Source organism: Lithobates pipiens, unplaced genomic scaffold (assembly GCF_037356315.1).
Source record: "Lithobates pipiens isolate NorthernLeopardFrog02 unplaced genomic scaffold, aLitPip1_a1.2 Scaffold_10, whole genome shotgun sequence".
Classification (NCBI taxonomy): Eukaryota; Metazoa; Chordata; class Amphibia; order Anura; family Ranidae; genus Lithobates; species Lithobates pipiens.
Window position 1 is genome coordinate 39,127,242 of NW_027507686.1, and position 18,477 is coordinate 39,145,718.

The 18,477-nt window shown below is 41.9% G+C and overlaps 1 protein-coding gene across 3 annotated transcripts in view; it reads left to right on the plus strand.

The window, feature by feature from the left end:
• The first annotated feature begins 708 nt into the window (after positions 1 to 708).
• CDH11 (cadherin 11) overlaps positions 709 to 18,477 on the plus strand; it is a 218,055-nt gene continuing 200,286 nt past the window's right edge. For all 3 annotated transcript variants that reach the window (XM_077454348.1, XM_077454338.1, XM_077454359.1), the window contains exon 1: positions 709 to 921. The gene's annotated coding sequence lies outside the window, so the exon portion shown is untranslated. The remainder of the gene's footprint in view (positions 922 to 18,477) is intronic.

Consider the following 18,477-nt stretch of genomic DNA (forward strand, 5'->3'; position numbering starts at 1 on the left):
ATCAAAAATGCACCAAAGAAGCATGAAAAACACATGAAAACGCAGTACCTAGCTTTACTTTATGCGATCTTCCAAAAATCTTCCCAAAATCATCCTTAGGGTACCACTATGGCCCGATCACTAGTTTCCTGTACATAAACGATAGAAACACAAGAGGAAAGCATACAAACTCCATGCAGATAATGTCCCCACTGGAGAAACAAACCCACAGCTGCAAAGCTTACCACTAAGCAAAGTTTTAAAATTGCACTCCCCCTCCACAGCATACAAAAATGGACAATTCAGGTCCATCCTTCGCAAGTCGTAATCCAAAAAAAGTCAATTTTTGAAAAAAATGCGATTCGCCACGGTGTCCATCGGTGCGATCTGCTTAGAACCCTGACCGGATTTGCCGGTCTCCAGCGCTTGGTCCTCCCACCCCTATTCTCCTCCATATGCTCCCATTGCTGCACAATCTGCTTTGCATCAATCCAATCTTTTTTGGCTGACTTTCTCCAAGATAGCATCTCTGAGATCTGTCATCAGTAAGTGAGACACAGAGGAGAGGGAGAGCTGAGGGGGTCACCTCTGATGGACACCACTCCTCATCTTCACAAGTCAGGAGAGAAGCTCAGAGACCCCTGCCTCCTGCAATTATTCATGCGATTCTCTTCTCACTGCCCCCCTTCTCCTTGTCTCCGTCAGCAGCTTGCTCTGAGCCCTAGCCTGGCCCCCTCCCTCCCCTTCATTCTCTCTCTCTCCCTGTCTCTCTTTCTCTGTTGCATTCCTTGCCAGAAGCTGCAAGCTTCACTTGGATCTCCTCCTCGCCAGGGTTGGAGTGTATAGGACTTTAAGATGCTGCTGGGTCTCCACAAGCTCTCCATGTGACTGGGACCTTATTATTGCTCTCTGGTTGCCAGCTGAAGAAGCCAAGACACCCAGGTAAGGGCACAGAAGGGATCTCTAGCTGTCTCCTTGTCTCTTTGCATCTCTGTCCTCTTGGGAGTTAAGAGGATGCCACAAGGGGATCTGGTGAAGCTTGGCAGCTCCAAAGAGACCGAGCCTGGGGGATGCGTGCACTCCTGGAGGAACTTAGAAGCCAGCTTGGGCTAGGAGCAACTGTTTGGCCAACCAAGCCTTTTTGCTTAGTGTTCCTTGGAGCTATGGTACCTCTCCATCCCTACTTCCAAGAAAGGAAGAACCTTATGGCTTGGGGAAGGCTGATTGATGTGATTGTGGTTCTGATCACTAATTATGGCTGGGTTTTATCCTTCTGCTTCACCTTTTTTTATAATGCATTTTTTTTTTTGGTCCCCCCCCTTATCTTCTTGGCACAGTGTGGATAAATTTGCTTCTGGTGGAGGTTTTCTCTTTTGGAATGAGATGTGCAGAAGAGGACTAATCTGGAGTCTAAAATCCTGTTTTCAATTAATTCGGCTCAGGTTTAACTACCCCTGTGCCAGGAGGAAGCATTGCAGGGCATCTTTCTGATCTAACGGTACCCAGCTTGTCCTCACCTTTCTCCTGGCAAAGTGGTAACGGCAATACCCGATTGCCTTTCCCTCTGCCTAAGAAAGAGTTAACCCCCCCCCCTCCCATGGAGGGATATCTGAATATAAACTCTCTCATCAACTCACCTTCCCCGCAAAATGAAATGGCTGAAGAGTTCTTTCCTGCTGTGCATCCTAAACTCTGCGCCAGGGGAGCTTTAGAGAACCCTTTGGCACAGCAGGAGTTAACTGCATCGGTTGTGCATGTGTCTATGCTTATGTGTGTGATGCTGATGTCTATTGGGGGGGGGGTTTGAGTGTTGTGGGGGGGCTTGCGTTGACGGTAGGGGAGGCAGCTGCTGCATACCGGTGTCATTAAGCCAACACCGTTAACTCTTTTTTGCCAATGAGCCCCGTATTGCAAGGCCCCGGGAAAGGGTTAAGCCTTTTCCGAAGAAAATAGTCTGGAAAAAGAGCTTCAGTTGTGGATGATGCATATGACTGTAACCTTCCCCAGATTCATTGATTTCATGCATAGGACCCTAAATATTTAATTTAGAACACATCCTGTGGCTGTAGATGGAGGCATCCTTAGGGTATCTTTATTAACAAACTCTTTGCAGTAGGGGAGGTGGTGGTGGTGGTGGTGGTGGTGGTGGTGGTGAAGGGAGGAGGGGGGGGGGGGGTGACCCACTAAAGAGCCAAGAATTGCCCAGGAATCCATTGCTTCTTGGTCTATCTAGGTAACCGATGGACAAAGTGGCTGCTTTCTACAGCATCCGGTACTTTCCGGTAGCCCCCCTTGGGTAGGTGGCCTTTCATATTCATTCAGTGCATGTCTATACCCCTTTGCTTAGATTATATCCAGTCTAGCAGTTATGGTTCGTAAGAAGGGCTGCAGCACTGCATAGTGAAGCTAGCCCCATCTGCTTTAATAGCCTTTCAGATGATCACGAAAAAAAAAAAAGAACTGTGGTCGAAACTACATCCCCCACATAGAATAGATTTTCTTGTGAATTATTTAATCACGGAACAGTTCAGTGAGAAAGAATAACAGACCGACGAAAAGACTCGGATCTTCTTCACCCGCCTAGCTGTTGCCTTATCCGTCTATTCTCTTTAATAAATGTATATATTTCAGGCTCTAGACATGCAGTTTTTTTATTTTTTTTACTGATCGCTCCTCCGTATCACTTGTATTCTGTCAATAAAATAAGCTTACTATTTAATTAAAACCGGCAAGTCCTCAGTTGCTATTATAAAGTGTGTCTAAATCAATTCTTTTTTTTTCTTTTTTTTTTTTTTCCGCTGAGGACACAGCAGACAAGTGGATGATTGTGAAGTGTCTGAATTTTTACGAGAAGGGAATTTTAGGTCCTTCCTTTTATTACTGTCACAGTTGGAGACCTCAGCAGAAACAGAGAACTAACACTTTATTATACTGTTCCTATAAACCGGACTTAAAAAATAAAAAATAAAAACACAACTATGAGATACAGAGTAATAGAGAAAAATAAAAAAAAAGACTTCAACTAAAAAAAGAAAAAAATCCTACGTCGAATGCAAATATTTAAGGCTTGGGAGTTTCGAAAAATGTTAAGTCTTTTTTTGGGCAAAAAAAAAAAAAAAACACCATCTTAGGCCACGGAGCTGCTTAAGAACAATGACACGTTAAAGAACACGTATGACTTGTTTAGTCCAAGTTCAATATCATTAAGGCTGTGCAGTTGAGATAAGAAAAATTGCTAGGTGCAGATTCGAGGTTGTCTCAGCTAAGGAATATGCAGTGTTAAGCTCTGGCTTTAAATGCAGCTCAAAATAATAAAAAAAATATATAAAAAAAGAAAAATTATAAAAAAAATATATATTTTTCCGTTATGTCATTGAGATGATGTTGTTCTATGGCTTTAAAGTTTAAACACCAGAGATGGCCAGCGGATGACCTTACAGGAGGCTATCATGCAGTGTGTATCAGACCCCTCTTACACAAAGAAGTGAAAAAAAAAGGCTAGCTGAAAAAAAAAAGTAAAAAAAAAAAAAAAAAGAACTGTAGTTTAAGTGGGATCCCACTGTTTCAGGCTGCATCACTCCACTTTTAATAAGGGTTTCTGAATTTCTTTAAAACTTTCAGGCCTAAAACACTGACGGCACATTAAATATAAATCACTAGCTCTAGTCTTGTTTTTGATCATTTTTACACTGCAGAATTTAGAAATATTTGAAAGAAATAACAAAAAAAAAAAAAAACTAGTTAATGTGGACTTCTTTTTATTTTTTATAGTATATCTATATTAGAATGAAATGATTTCCCAATTCTATGGGTATCGTTAAATCATGCCCTTATAGAGAAGCTTCCTTTGCCTTTCAGTTGTGTTAAATCATTTTAGTTTTACCTGTTAAAAGTTATTTAAGCCTTTCTTCTTTCTTTTTTATTTTCTTTTTTTTTTTTTTTTTACATAATGAATTGTATCATAAAGTTTTGTATTTTTTCATTTTTTTTTACAAGAGTAGTTTTTGGCAAAGATTGTTTAAAAAAAGTAAAGTCTTTGTTTGAAAAGCCTGTGCCTGATCTGTCTGTGACTAATTAAAGGGGGTTAACCAATGAGAACTAAGTTTAGAGTTCTCCGCCAAACAATTAAGTTTATGCCCTGAAACAGCCAATAATAACCTGCTTAGACTATACAATGTAGCCTTGTGGTTTTTTTTTTTCTGGTACCAGACTTGGGTTTAAGGTGAAAGGCCAATGTGCCATAGGGAATATTGCTTCAGCGTTATTTAATAAGTCTCAAGGAAACAATAACATTTCAAATTGATGATCGGATTCTGTACTGCGATATAAAGCAGTCCTTTATGTGTTATAGGAAAAAAATAAAGTTAGCATTCTTTTAGTAGAAGACAGATTTGTTTTGCAGTTTAGGGATATGAAAGAGGTTATGGTTAGCCTGTTCACCCGAGAGGCCTTTTGTTGATGGATGAAAATGCCTCGTATGAAGCTTGATGGATTTGTACACCTCCGGGCTTATTGAATAAAAGTGGTTAACAGTAATTCATTGCAACCAATCAGATTTCATTACTGAGCTTCTGCTAAGCTGTTAAAAGCCTATTTCTGATTGGTTGAAGTTTGTTACAGTGTGTTCCTATTCTTCTTCGTGTTAATATTTGTGTGCAAGATATTTTCCAGTTCATTGACTAGTAATGGATGTTAATGGACTGTTAATTTTTGATGTTTTGGTAATCTATAACAGAAGTTCAAGTTAATATCTCTTTGTCTTGACTCCTTAAAACAGGGTTTCTCAACCAGGGTTCCATGGAACACGAGGGTTCCTCCAGAGCAGCCTAAACGTTTTCATAGAGGAACCCTTGAAATAACCTTCTGGTATCAAGGAACCCCTGCTTAAAGTTACTATATCTACAACTCATGATACATTAGTGTGATGTTCAAGGAAGATTGTGGGAAGAATACTCCGTACACTTGCAGACATTGGGAAGACCCCCTTACAGATAGCTAAAAAGATCAATGGTGTCAATGGGAACTTATCTGAGAGGCAGAACTTGCTCATTGCACAAGAAACCCCTAGCAACCTCTGGAGGCAGGGCCTGGACAAGGGGTGGGCAGTAGGGGAAGCTGCCCTGGGCACATGGCATGCATTAACAGTGGTGGTGGGAGGTGCAGTTCTGCATTCTTGCCTTAGACACTAGATGAACCTGTCCCAGTACTATCTGAAGGAACACTAGGGTTCCATGGAACCCTCATTGCTCCAGAGGATGCTATGGGTTTCTTTGAGCAATGAGCAATTTCTGCCTCTCAGATAAGTTCCTGCTGACACCATTGATCTTTGTCTATAGCCACCAGCAGTGATCAGGTGAAAAAAACAACAGCTTGGTTGTACAACCAGTCCAGTACCACCAGCCTGCCTATAGACTGATCGAAATTCTGTTCCTGCAGATCTGGTTGAATTTAATTCTGCTTATTCCGCCGACTTAACACTAACTATGCTTAAAAATATCCTCTCCCCCCGTTCTGCTACCTATCCTGCCTAACCTGTGTAAAAATTGTGTGTGTTCCTACCTGTTTTTAATCCACATTAGTCAGGTCTCTTCTGATCACATGATCCTGCAGCTCCAGCTCTCCTGTGCCAGAGAGCAGCGGATGCGGGGGAGAGGAGGGAGGGCTGACAATGGCTGGGACATGGGAGCCTATGAATGACATTACCGCTCCTGGAAGCCAGAGCTTTGAGATCACGTGATTGGGCCACAGCAGACTTAAAAAAGGTGATTATTTAGATCTTTTATACACAGGCAAGGTAGGATAGATAATAGGAGGGGAGGGAACTTTTTTAGGCATATTATTATTATTATTATACATGATTTATATAATGCCAAAAGTGTACACAGTGCTTTAAAATATAAAGGAAGAGAGTACAGTCACATTATAATTCAACTTGAGGGGGTTCAAAGGGCCTTGCTCCTGACAGCTTAAAATCTATAGGATGGGGCAAGTGGTGCAAAATGTAATAACTGTGATGGATGAGCTGATGGAAGAATTAAAGGTCCAATTTTTAAGTGAAGGTAGGATAGGCTTCCCTGAAAAGATGAGTTTCAGGAATCGCCTGAAAGTGTTCAGAGTGGAAGATAGTCAGACAGATTGGGGTAGGGAAAGGCTCTGGAGAAGTCCTAAAGACAAGCATGGGAGAAGAAGTCAAGGGTTTAAGAGAACAGGAAGTCTTAGGAGGAGCAAAGAGGACAGTTTGGGTGATATGTTGAGACAAAACTGTTGCTGTAGCTCGGGTAGAGTTGTTGATGGTTTTCTATGTTGTTGTTTGTATTTTGAATTTTATTCATTGGGCAATGGGAAGCCAGTAGAGGGATGGTGGACACTGAACAGTTGGTAAGGTGGATGAGTCTGGCAACAGCATTCATGAGAGACTGTTTAGAGGTAGGCCTATGACGAGGGAGTTTCACTAGTCAAGGCAAAGGAATAACGAGGGAGTACATTTGTTTCTTGGTGGTTTTATTGGTTAAAAAGGGGAACAGAGATTGATAGTGTTATGTAATTCCAAATTAAAGCCCAACTCCAGGCAATTTTTATTTCTTTTTTTACCATGACCCTGTGCCCACGTTGCACAGGTCAGCTACTCCTTTTGTCTACGGGTGAGAAATAAGCTTATACTCACCTGATCCTTTGTTCCACCAGAAAATAGCACTCCCCCATTGTCCAACAGTGGATTGTTCCTGGTCTAAAGAGCCTGCTCTGGGCTTGATGACATCACAAGGATTGTTAGTTTTACGTAATACCAATTTAAAGCCCAACTCCGGGCAAAAAAAAAAAAAAAGTTTTACCATACCCTGTGCCCGCACTGCTCAGGTCAGCTGCTCCTTTTGTCTATGGGTGAGGAGAAAACTTATACTCACCGATCCTTTGTTCCAGCAGAAAACGGCACTCCCCCGCGGTCCACCAGTAGATTGTTCCTGGTCTGTGGAACTTGCTCTGGGCTTGATCATATTAGAAACAGTCCACAAATCAAGGCCACTGGTGCCGTACCGGGCTTGTGCTGGGAGGATCAGAGGTTTAGGTAAGTCTTTCTTTCTTCTCCTCTCCCCTAGACAAAAAATGAGCAGTTAATCCATGCAGTGCGGGTACAGACCCACTGCATGGAAAAAAAATTTTTTTCTTGCCCGGATTTGGACTTTAAGAATACATATTGGAATAGATTTTCTTTTTGTTAGACTAGAGTTTAGTGCCGCTTTAAATAAGTCAGCTCACAGCATTTAAACAGCTTTTGTCTTTTGAGCTGGTTAGAAAAATAAGTGGGAGTAGCTGATTGGCTGCCTTGGTCAACACATGAATCTTGTTTCCAAAGTTTTCATAAGTTTTTATTGGCACCGACCATTACATTTTCAGGACAATCTTTCAAAGTCTACCCTCTTTTTCTAATGTCCTAGCAGTACTGAGCATTAAAACAAGCAACCGAGTCAAACTTTTCCTTTGTTTACCCGTGTTCTGATACCACCTCCTCACTACTTTTTATTTTTTTATTTTAATGACTTCCAGACAGTCAAGGCAACAATAGCGTGGCTTAGCGTGCAATGGGAAAAAAAAAAAAAGCAAGGCATTTTAATGATGGCTTGGCACTTTGTTATGTGAGTTGTGGCATTCGACTCTCATTTCCTGGCCGGCCCCATCACCCTGATACCTTCAATATGCAGATACAATGACTTTTTTTTTTTATTCATCTGGAAATCATTTGTTTCCAGCAGTAAGATGAAATTCCTGCAAGGCATATTGTTTTCAGGCCTGTCCGAGACTCTGGAAGGCACACAAGCAAGCCTTGGACTGTTATTTGGTGGGGGGAAGTGTGAGGGATGGTGTATAAAGTGTAAAAGTGGTAGGGGGTGGGAGCGAGTGGGCTACAGCATCTCTACATCTGGTAGTAATTCCCTTCCAGGTCTGTCTGATGTTTTCATTGCCTATACATAGGCACATTACTCCAGAATCTTCAGGCGTTTTTGCTGATGTTCTCTTCATTCCAGGGCCTAATGAAGGCCTTATGTTGCCTTGCCAGGAGGCCACAGAAAATGTTATGTTGCATACCTCCCGATGGTCCCTGGTTTGGAGGATCTGCCCCTCTTTTGGAACCATATCCTTATGTTTCTATTTCCTCCTCAGTCGTTCCTCTTTTTTGAAATAATATATAGACTTTTATAATAAATACGCTATTTAACCACTTGAGTGAAGGCCTTTAGGAGGCCATGTTTCTGTTTTCACTGTTGTGATACTCTGACTGAAAACTACTCAGTTGTGCAAAACTGTACCAGGATAAGGTTTATATAATATTTTCAGCTAGATAGAGTTAAATGAAGAAACCTCCCACTGCGCTATTATATTGTGACAGTGAGTGTGACCCTGTAGGACCCCTTCATTACCAGGCCATTTTTCAGTTTCCATTGCTGTGATACTTTGATCTACTCATGCAAAACTGTACCTAGGTAAAGTTTATATCATTTTTTTGGCTAAATAATGTTAAATGAAGGAACCCCCTTCCCACCCATACTGCGCTATTATGATTTAACAACGGCGCTCCTCCCAGTCAGACTACACTGGTCAAAGCTGCAGCTGATTGGCTGCAGCTGCTGATTGAGCGTACATTTTTCAACATTCCTGTTCGACAAAATTTGGTTGTTATTCTCTGGAGCAGGAATAACCATAGATGGATTGTAATCTGGCCAGTCGTTAGATTGACCTCTCTGGAACAGGAATGGCCATAGATGGATCGAAAGTCAGCTGGTCTCTGCTGAACCAACCAAATTTCAATCCATCTATGGTCAGCCTTAAAGTGATTGTAAACCCTCACACATACCTAGTGAAGTAACTGGCTTCAGCTGATACACAGAGATGAAACAAATCCCCCTACATAGGCTGTACTTGTCTATTTTCAGTCTTCTTTTCACTACATCCATTCAACGTCCAGAATTTATAGAGCTGTCAGAAAAAAAAGGGTCCGGGGAGCTGAGGTTACCTTCTTAGACATGGGAATTACCTTTTTACAATTTGTGGCTTTACCTTCTACGGAGCTCAGCGAGGAGAGACAGCTGATTGGAAGGAAGGGACACACACCCCCTTCACGCAGCACACAGGAACAGAGTAGAGGCTGTCAATCAGCTGGAGGTCCCTCCCCTGTCACCACCTTTCTCTTGGTGTCAGGAGAATTTGTCAGAAGTGGCTCATGCTGATAGCAAAGGAATGAAGCGGCAGACAGAAATGACATTTAGTGCTCTGGAGTGAGACAAGTACACACTACAGAGTGATATGCTTTGTTCATGAGTTTTACAATCACTTTTAGATGCATCCCAGATTTCCAGGGAGCTACAGAGGTCCTGGGATGTGTGACAATGAGCCGCACAGTATCCTTTTTTTGTCTCTGCCCCCATCCCAAAGAGCTGGGTTGGGAATACAGCCTGGAACGATTTCATGACCTTGGTGAAAAATATAAAAATAAGGTACTTGGAGACAGTTTTACTGAATTATGTGAACGATTAGTAGCTACGGAACGTTGGCAGACTATGATACAGTATTTTTCAACATATGAGGACTTTACTGTTACTGTAGCTACCAGAAGTCTAAACCTTTAACACGGACCTTTCAATTATTGCATTATTATTTTTATTTATTTTTTTACTTTAAAAGGTTTTTATTGATTTTTCCAGGTTACATCCAGGTTAATCATAAAACAGATAGTAGTAATAAACGGTACTTTACATACCATTACTGGTTCAACAAGAATACATACCTTAAGAAAAATAAAAAAGGATTCACATATGCAACATACATATGGTATACATAAATCCCTGTTTACCCCATTTACTCCATACTGTAAACAGGTATTATAAAATATTAAACAGCAATGAATCCAGTGTAGAAAAATAAATTGGAGACAGAGGATAATAATAACATAAAACACTCAATGGTAAACTGCTGGTTAACAAATTAGGAAATGTGTATTGCATTATTATTTTGAAAAGACATTTTAAAGGAAAAGTGGTAGTAGTGATGATAAAAGTACTTGTGGGTTTAGCCAATCATATTTTCCTTTTAGTTTTACAGATATTTATAGAGTACAGACAATTAATGCAGTAGTTTACATGACCAGTGTAGAACAGAAGTCCCAACCTTAGCCAATGGCTGCCAGGCCAAACCCATACTCCATCTTCTTACTGCTAGGTGAGAGTGCTACCCACTACACCACTGTGCTGTACCTCGAGCAATTGTATGTTCAATAATGCACTGCGGTACCTTTTACCATACTAGGCCTCCAGCCGCAACACACTGGCTTGGAGACAACACACTAACGACACCCATTCACCTATTACAGCTAAACTGATGTTAACTGGAATACACCAGAGAGGCCCATACCACGGATGGGTCCCGAACCCTTCCTTATCCTAGGTTTTTTCATTTGCCAGCCAAGACCAACAACCACCAGCTGCCATGACATCCTTAATCCGCTGGGAAAACTGACCAGAACAGGGAGGGTGGGTGGGAATTTGCTGCCTGCGTCTGTCAAGCTCCACTGGACGCCAGAGCTGAACCACCCCTCCTTAAAGACACATAACCCTTCCCAACTAATGGGCTACCTCCCAATCAGGTAAGCCCTCTCTTCTCAACCCCTACGTGACTTGTTCCCCTGTTCACCCAGTCATGCCTGCCCTCCGTTATTTTTTTTTTATATTCACATCAGTCTCTGACCCAAGGAGCTTACAAGGTCCCTAACTCATATTCATACATGCACATACTAGGGCCAATTAGGACAGGAGCCAATTAACCCACCAGCAAGTCTTTGGAGTGTGGAAGGAAACCCGTGCAAGCACAGGGAGAACATGCAACCTCCATGCAGGTATTGTCCTAGTTTGGATTCAGACCGAAGATCCCTCTGCTACAAGTGCTTATTAATTCTTCATGGTGGATTTAACTTTGAGTGAAGCAGGGGTATGTCCTCTGCCTACATACCTTCCTCTAAAGGGCGCCCTTCTTTCTTATCTTTGTAAGTTCGGAGTTATGATGTTGTAGTCAGTTTCTTCTTTATCATTGTAGGGCAGCTATATTTCAGCCTATTTGGTTGCTACCGTTTTCCTGTACTTTAGGATTGTTTCTTTTAAGTTAAACCTGTGACATTTGACATCAGTTCGGAATGTTGGAGCTCAGAAATCACTTTTTTTTTTTTTTAATTCGTGTTCCCATCGTCTTATAATCAAAGCCAGCAGTTTTGGCTTTCTTCGTTCAGATCTCCAGCCCAGAGCAAGAAACTAAGTTTTGTAAAATACTAAACCATGGATCTCGACACTGACAGACTCAGCGGAACAAGATGGTTTATCTAATTAGCGAACCGCTAAAAATCCAAGTATTCTTTGCTTTGTCATAGGCTCTCTTTAACAGCGTCAGCCCCAGAAGGTTTTTACCCCCTTAATGACCAGGCCATTTTCTTCGATACGGCACGGCGTTAACTTAACTGACAATCGTGCGACGCTCTACCCAAATAAAAATGATGTCTCTTTTTTCCCCCTCAAATAGAGCTTTCTTTTGGTGGTACTTGATCACCTCTGCGGGTTTTATTTTTTGCGCTATAAACAAAAAAAAGAGAGACAAAAAAAAATTCCCAGCACGTGTATATTAATTGGCTTGTGCAAAAGTTAAAGCATCTACAAACTAAGGGACATTTTTATGGCATTTTTTTTTCTAGTAATGGCGCCGATTGGCGATTTTTAGCGGGAATGCGACATTCCGGCGGATAAATCAGACACTGACACTTTTTTGGAAACCAGTGACATTATTACAGTGATCAATGCTAAAAATCTGCACTGTTACTGTACTAATGACACTGGCAGGGAAGAGGTTAACACCAGGGGCGAGCAAAGGATTAAGTGTGTCCCTAGGAGGTGCTTGCTAACCGTGTGGGGGATGGACTGACTGGATGAACACAGAGATCTTAGCAGGAACAGAAGATCTCTGTGTCCTCCCCTGTCACAACTGCGATCTGCCTTATTTACATAGAGAGATCACCATTCTACCTCTCTAGGGAACGATCGCGGGTGGCTAGCAGACATCGAGTCCACCGGACCCACTGAGTGGCTCCCCCTCTGTCCAATAGGTGCAAGTGAACGCCTCTGACGGTGCACGCCTACCCACAGTATCTATTGCACTAAATGACGTACGGGTACGTGATTAAGCGCAATAACGGCACCCTGCCGCAGTATATATGCAGTGGGCAGTCTTTAAGTGGTTAAAGGAAACCTGTACTGAAAGAGATTGGTAGGTTTCCATTACTGAACTCTCTTTTCAAGTTGCCCCGCTATCTCAAGTCAGAGCACGTGATCTCCGGGATTTGCTGGGTTAGTGAATCAATGTATTGAAGCCCCTGGATCAGTATAGCAGTCAGTCAAGTAGCATTTTCAGAATGGAAAGCTATTAACTAATGACTTTATGTTTAAGTGTTTATTCACATGAATGTCAAAGCAAGTTAAAGAGCTGGTGCTGGAGCCTGACCTCATTTATATTCCTACGTTCTAACACTCATCGAAATATGCAAGAGTCAATTATTTAATGTTGCAAAACAGCAGGGGTTATGGTGTTTGACTAAAGCCGGCCATAGATGGTTTGAATCTCGACTAGTTCACCAGGCAGCAGCCAAGATTCAAAACATCTATAGGCAGGCTGAATGTACCCAAGTCAATCCATTGATCGACTTGGGTACAGCCAGCATATCAGCTCTTCAGCATGCAATTACTGCCAGTGGCTATAGACGGTAGCAATAATGGTTGTGTTCTCCCAGCAGAGACAGCTCATCGCAACCCCCCCCCCCCAGCTGGAAGAGCACAAGAGCTCCGTAGGAGGGATTCCCTATCAACAAAGTCAGTCATTCAGCTTTTCTTTCCTGCAACATGTGGTTGCAGGAAAGAAAATTGCACCACCTATGTCCTGCCTTACTAAACCTACTACATACAGTGTAAGTATTTCAGCCAACTGTATTTCTTATTCTAGCCTGGTTTTGGTGTACACAATCTTTTCCCATGGATCATTCAACATGTCAGTGCAAAGCTTGGAAATAACGGTAGCAAACCAACCAACCAACCAACCAACAAACCAAATAACCAACCAACTGTCAGATTTCCTGACAAATGAATCATCATTTTATGGTGTGGGTGACAATTTTAGGTGAACTGATGTCTATATTGAGACTCGAGGGGACCTTTTTTTCCATGCACTAATAACCTGTTTTTGACTAATAACCTGCTGTTTGGTGAGCCAGAAATCTGGCCTTGAACAGCACAGACACACTTCAGAAAAGTATATTGGGTAACTTGCTAATTGAATGCATTCATTTAAAGATTTGGAAAAGAAAGTATCTTTATATTATGTGGTTCAACCAAATTAAGAAAAAAAAATGGCAGGTCTCAGTGATGGTTGATGTAGGTCTGCCAGTGTATGGAAATTCTTGGCTGCCAACCAATTATAAACCATTTTCTTTTACAGACGAATGCTAAAAAGGTGATGTGGTTGGTCGGTATGGATTGTACTGCACCACGTACCTTTGCAACATGCTTCTAAATAAGCTTACATATGACTTTTCAGAGTTATATAGTTATTTTGTAGACGTAGACCTCATAGTCTAACATTTGCCCATTCTTTCTCCTCCATTATGTAATGTCTGGGACTGTTCTATATTATTTTTGTAGAATTCATTCAGTAATATTACTATATATAATTATAGCTTTACCTCTATGTGGTGTTGGTACATTGTGCACTGTTTATGGTAATTAGAGGTTCAACAGGGTGTGTGGTTTTTGTGTTCAGTCTGATTACACATGTCATGGCTTCCGATTTTGGTAACTTTATCCCTTGAGGGGATTAAGTAAGTAAATAATTTCCGGTTTCATGACTTGCATACCAATGGCAGTTTATTCTAGGAGATATAGATCCACCTAAGGGCCCCAAGGAAGAAAGGAGTAAAACCATAATTTTTGTGGACCAACACAACGATTTTTAAAATTACAGTAAATGAAAGCGAACCTGTGTTACCCAACACAAAACAATAAAATAAAATACCATTTAATATCCAATCGTATTTTTCATGTATAGTCACCTTCCCTTTGCCCCTGCCGCTCCACTAGGTAGTCCTGGTTAAATATTATTATACAGGACTTAGCAATATAAAGGGAGACAGTATAGCTACATTACAAGTCAAGACAGTAAGGTTAGGAGGGTCCTGCTTGTAGGAGCTTACAATCTAAACAAGAGTGTCAAACGATATAAAAGGGAAAAACTGTGTTGGCATGAGTGGAGAAGAAAGAAAAGTCCAGTTGTTAGGCAGAGGCAGGATAGACTTTCCTGAAGGGATGACATTTCAAGGATAGCCCAAAGGTGGACCCTAGTAGGAGATAGCTGCACTGGTTGAATTAGGGAGTTCCAGAAGATGGGTGAGGCTCTGGAGAAGACCTGAGGGTGAGCATGGGAGGAGGTGACGAGAGAGATAGAGAGCTGGAGGTCTTGGAAGGAGCAGAAAGGATGGTTTGGGTACTATTTTCAGACAAGGTTGGTGATGTAGCTTTTTTCGTTGGGTGATCAGAAGCCAGGGGAGGGATTTGCATAGAGGGGTGCAGACACTGAGTGATTGCTAAGGATGAGTCAGGCAGCAGCATTCATGATAGAATGAAGGGGGGGATAGCCTTTGTAGGGGTATGCCAACGAGGAGGGAGGTGAATTAGTACCTTGTTGGTTTCATTGGTCCAGGGTCATATTTTGGAAATGTTACAGAGGTGAAAGTGGCAGTTACCAGACTGTGCTCCCAAGTGCTGGTGGGAAAAAGAGTCCTTAGCCCCGTGTATGCTTAGAGCTTACCCTTTGTACTCCCCAGGCAAACAAGGTGGCAGGCAATGAATAGAAGATAAGCAGGACGGGAGGGAAGCAGCATTTAACTTAATATATCGCTTCACCCTTCAGGCAAAGCACAGACTCACTTCAGGCCATGTCCCACACAAAGCTCTAAGGACACGGACAGTAATGTGGGTGTGTGGCAAATGCTAGCACCATAGACACAAAAGACAATGGCAGTACAACTTCCAAAAAAATGTAATTGTTACATTATCATGGGGCTTGATGCAAAGTAGATCATTTCATTTCTTTAGTTGGTATTTTGACATAATTTGCCCTGTTGATGTTAATGCACATTCAACAACAAGTCAACCGTAGATATTCAATTAGAATAGCCTCTGAGAACATCTATGCACCAGCAATGCTCCCGAACAACCAAAATTGGAATTTGTCAGCCAATGGACTATAGTTATCCCATGACAGGGACAGTCCTATTTACAGAGCACATAGATTTTTGAGCTCATGGAATAAAAGTTTGCTTGTAAATTTGTATACATATTGATGTAGAGCAGTGGATTATATGCACAGGTCTAACCACCATATGTGGCCCTAGTGCCCAACCTGCGGCTGCATATGCCGCTTTGTCAATTTTTGTGCAGCCCTTGGGGCCTCTGCAGACACTAATCTTTGTGCCTCTATCGCCCTGTTCATGAACTTTCATGTAATATGTCTTCAGTCTATGACTGCTTCCTGCAGCATATGCCCAGTCTCTTACAACTCCTCCTATACCATGTCCACTGACTCTGACCATGTCTTGTATCATGTCTGCAGTCTCTGACCATGTCTTGTATTATGTCTGCAGTCTCTGGCCATCTCTTGTATCATGTCTGCAGTCTCTAAACCAGGGATATGCAATTAGCGGGCCTCCAGCTGTTGTAAAACTACAAGTCCCATCATGCCTCTGCCTTTGGGTGTCATGCCTGTGGCTGTCAGTGTCTTGCTATGCCTCATGGGACTTGTAGTTCTGCAACAGCTGGAGGTCCGCTAATTGCATATGCCTGCTCTAAACCATCTCTTGTATTACGTCTGCAGTCTCTGATCATCTCTTGTATCATGCCGCAGTTTCTGACAATCTCCTTTTTGTATCCACAGTCTTTGATCATCTCTTGTATCAGGACTGCAGTCTCTAACCATCTCTTGTATCGTGTCTGCAGTCTCTGAAATCTCCTTTACTATATCCACGGTCTCTGACCATCTCTTGCATCGTGTCTGCAGTCTTTGACCACCGTTTGTATCATGTCTGCAGTCTCTGACCATCTCTTGTATCATGCCGCAGTCTCTGGCAATCTCCTTTACTGTATCCACAGTCTTTGACCATCTCTTGTATCAGGTCTGCAGTCTCTGACCATCTCTTGTATCAGGTCTGCAGTCTCTGACCATCTCTTGTATCAGGTCTGCAGTCTCTGACCATCTCTTGTATCAGGTCTGCAGTCTCTGACCATCTTTTGTATCAGGTCTGCAGTCTCTGACCATCTCTTGTATCATGCTGCAGTCTCTGACAATCTCCTTTACTGTATCCACAGTCTTTGAACATCTCTTGTGTCAGGTCTGCAGTCTCTGACCATCTCTTGTATCAGGTCTGCAGTCTCTGATCATCTCTTATATCATGCCCATAGTCCTTGACTATATCCTGTATTGTATCTGCTTTCTTAATTTTATGTGTGGCCGTTTGGTGATGTCAAGGACCACATGTGAGGCCTCCCATATCAAGAAAGTTGACCACGACTGATCTACAGGAAGTATGTTTTTTAGTAAACAATTCAGCACATAAAAGCTGTTTTTATTGAGTACAGGAACTAGCTATATGGAACATACATTTCCATGTTAACTCCTACAAGAAATAATATGAAAGTAAAACATGAATAGAAACAGTTACTAGAAAATCACAGTTGCCCCAAAAGCTCTCATGTACCTGGAACATTTGTTAAATTGAACTTTCTTTAAAGAACACATTCACTTCTGAAGTGTGAGATGGATGAGCTATATTTAACTTTCATTACCCATAAATTAGAGCGTTATATAATATCCACATATATAAATTGGTACCAGCTGCACACTCCTTCCCGCCTCTCTTTATTTCTTGGTTAACATAAGTACTGTTCAGGTCTAGTCTCTGTCATGTAAAGCTGAACCCGAAACACATAGAAAAAGCAATTAATCAGCTTGTAAATTCACTAAAAATAATGAAATGTATTCCTAGATGCAACCAGCATAATTATCAGAATTTGTCTTGATATCAGCATGCTTTAATTCCCTGGAAGAAGGAGGAGTAGCCCTAGGAGCCAATCAGGCTCTGCTACATGCACATGTGCTGATAAGGAGCATGCTGATAGGAGGAGAGTGCTGAGTGATGACTTTCCTGTGTGTGTTGTATCTCCTTTATTTGTCCAATCAGCAAGCTAGATATGAGGTCTTGACTAAGCTCTGCTGCTGTCACAGTGGAGGTTGAGGACCTGGCTGCTGTGCTGTCTGGGTGTCTGGATCAAAAATACACCTGTGCAGAATTATTGTAAACTCTTTCCCTGATTAAACCCCTTCACAAGTGTCAGCGCTCCACCTACCACTATCCACCTACCTGCTGGTATGAAAGTTGAGAAGTATGATGACTCTGCAGCTCCTTCATTGACTAATATGTAGGTTGGGGGGTGTGTTGCATCTGCAGTTGAGGACCTGGCTAACCTATTTGGCAGGGTACCTTAATCACAAGAAGGGCTGAACAGAATTACAAATTCTTTGGCAGGTGAAATGATTTCCATATATTCATTTCAGTTGTGTCTTTAGCTCTTTGCTTAAAGGCCAGTTTAATAACTTTTTTTTACATTGTTTTGGTATCACTGTAAATTCTTTATCGTAGGGCTCCTTTAGACTAGCTTTGCTCTCTGAAGTGCAATCCTCATTAGGATCACTCTTCAGAGATCATTTGACAGACAGTAAGGAGGTTTTGTGTTGCCTCTTCATTATCTTTTTAAACCCCTTAAACCCTGCAGTAGCGAGTGCATTGCATGTGGTGGCATGGGCTCCATTCATTTGAAAGCAACAGAGGGTATACTTCCTGCCATGGCCATGAAGCAAAGCATCACGACCCTGGCATGTGTATATCTCCAGCTGCAGCTAATGGAGGATTGGTATAAACATGGCTCAACCGCATGGATTTACAGCCCCTTAACTGCTAGTTTGAAAGAGCACTTAAGCCGGTGGCTATACATGGATCGAAATTTTGCCAGTTGAGCAGGGACTTGCTGAATTTTGATCCATGTATGGGCAACCTGGTTGTACACAAGCCCATCCATTAACTTGTGTACAACCAACTTGTTGGGTTTTTCCTTAACAATTAATGCCATCGGCTATAAGCCAGCAGCGCTAATTATTGTGTTCTGCTGGCAGGGAAGACTCCTGCTGCAGGAGGGATTCCACCATGAAATCTGTATCTTTCTAATGTCTCCATTATAATAAGCTTTCCTTAGGTATCTATAGTAGTGAATGGAAGAAGAACAAGGTGCGCCAGGCTAAGTGTAGCATACGTAAAATCAGGGTTTATTAAAAGTACCAGCCAAATGGCTACTTACAAGATGTAGATAATAAAAA